Genomic DNA, 835 nt, shown 5'->3' on the forward strand with positions numbered 1-835 from the left:
TGTTGGTCTTTTTCTTATTGATTGTAAGAACTCTTCAAATAATAAATAAATTAACTCTTTATCATATCTCTTGCAAATATTTCTCCCTACTTGTCTTTTGGATTGCTTTTTGGGAGACACTTGATCATATTGCCCTTTAAGGCCCAAAAAGATTCCTTAACACTTGCCAAACAAATATCCTTGTCTTCCTCACTTGGAAAAAGATGCAACTGAGAAACTGTAACTTTTAAGTAAGCCAAGGTAAGATTGGGGGGATTTTTTTCCAAAAAAATAAAATACACACAATGCAACAAATAGTACATGTACAGCAGAATATTCATGACAGTTCTTTCGCTGTAGCTATGTTTAACTTGGCCATTTAATGTTGCTATTAAAGAGGGACCTGGCCAGTAAATCTGCCTTAAAAGAGGTTGTGAGAGTTGGACTTTGATTATTGGTCACTTTTGTCTCAGGGGAGCTAATAAAAAGAGTTATAACAACTTTTCTTTTTAAGTAGTTTTACCTAGAGTATGTGGTTATGGGTTGTTGAGTAGGAAAAAAAAACCCAGCACAACAAAAATTTGTTTAGGTTTCAAGAAACCATTGGAACCACTTTATTAAATTGCTCAAGCAGGAAGTTGAGCAAATTAAACAACTTGTCTTAACCACCCAAGTTACATTGAATTTTATTCAGTGCAGAGAAACAGCCCACGAAAGCAAACTAGTGAGGCTACTGCTGATTAATTTAGAATTCATAAATTTTATGAAACATTATTTACTCATGGACCATTATTTTATTTTATGGAATGATCTAAAATAATGTTTCACAAAATACATAAATCCCCCACTGGCATAA

Source organism: Galeopterus variegatus, unplaced genomic scaffold (assembly GCF_000696425.1).
Source record: "Galeopterus variegatus unplaced genomic scaffold, G_variegatus-3.0.2 Scaffold2904, whole genome shotgun sequence".
In the NCBI taxonomy this organism is placed as follows: Eukaryota; Metazoa; Chordata; class Mammalia; order Dermoptera; family Cynocephalidae; genus Galeopterus; species Galeopterus variegatus.